Source organism: Amphimedon queenslandica, unplaced genomic scaffold (genome assembly GCF_000090795.2).
Source record: "Amphimedon queenslandica unplaced genomic scaffold, v1.1 AMPQUscaffold_2374_Cont25624, whole genome shotgun sequence".
NCBI lineage: Eukaryota > Metazoa > Porifera > Demospongiae > Haplosclerida > Niphatidae > Amphimedon > Amphimedon queenslandica.
In genome coordinates, this window is record NW_003557291.1 from 1 (window position 1) to 1,288 (window position 1,288).

Sequence of the window (1,288 nt, forward strand, 5' to 3'; positions counted from 1 at the left end):
AACTCTAGTCTTTATTGTTGTTCCACTTTGCCTTTATAAGAGGAAACTCTTTTGATATTTAGTATCCTTTTAACAACCACCAGGAGCACTGGAGGAGGCTTGCTGAATTCACAGAGCCATCTGGAGCCATTACTGCATACGGACACGGAGTGAAACAGGAAAGCGTGGGCGTTTCCAATCCCTTTTAACTCTAATATCTATGATTTAAGCATAGATAGTAGAGTAAATGAAAGGGATAGGAAACTTCCGTTGCGTGGGCGGATTATTCCATTAAGATTATTAGGTTGCCTAGCAACATAGGCAAGTTACCCTTCCCGGGCCTTTTCCTTCACTGTTCGGCGTCCTATTTCAACTCATAACTCTAAAGTGACTTGTGTTCGTCCTCTGAAATGATAATTAAAGGCATTACAGATACCTCCCTTACAGTCTGTCTAATTTTTGAAGTAAAATAATATTGATAACTATGGGTAAAGTTTGATTTAGTGACTTGATACCTTCAATATTGTGGTTTTGTACCCTTTTTTAGAATACAAAAGAAGCAATACCAGAATTAACTATTACCAACTATTCTATACATTATTATGGAGGGCACGCAACATAAATGGCTCCGATGACAGATTTGGTGACTGATTTATAATCAATTCAAAGTTTTTGCGAAGACCTTTGTTTTGTACCTTTTTCTTTACAGCTCAATGATTGGCACATTTTAATGTGATATGAAAGCAAAGCTTGATGTACACTTGAGGGCACGCACATACTTTAATGTATGTGACATAAACACAATTTGAGAAAAACCATTATGAAGTTGTACTATTCCATAATGTTTGATAATTTTCTTAATAAATCCTATTGTAAAATTGAAAAAATTCCTATAAATAGAGAAATTATCATTGTATGGGTAACTAGCATTTCCTGCCGCGAACGGAAGTTTCCAATCCCTTTCATTTACTCTAATATCTATGGTGAGACTAGCTTTGGTTTGGAGGATGCCCACTTATCACTGCTAGTTATTTATTATCACTGCTAGTATTCTTGGTAGATTATTTAAGTTCATACAGGGACCCCTATATATTTCCTACTTAGTTAAGTTTTTTCCCTAAAAGTTTGAGTAAATCAATGCTCATTAAAAAGGTTCAACCAGTTCATATATACTTGCTGCATGTGCTGTTCATTACAAAGAGCCCACAGTTACAATTAACTATTAATCCAATACCAGTATATTAATAGCTTATTATGTCTGCACTCAGTGGTGGTGCCAGGTGCATGGACAACACATGTCCAGAAATTA

General features: G+C 35.6%; 1 long non-coding RNA gene across 1 annotated transcript; it reads left to right on the plus strand.

Moving 5' to 3' along the window:
• The first annotated feature begins 227 nt into the window (after positions 1–227).
• LOC109593236 (uncharacterized) lies at positions 228–866 on the plus strand. The gene is made up of 2 exons (XR_002190825.1): positions 228–467; positions 527–866. It is a non-coding gene; the product is annotated as an uncharacterized LOC109593236 (long non-coding RNA).
• Positions 867–1,288: the final 422 nt, after the last annotated feature.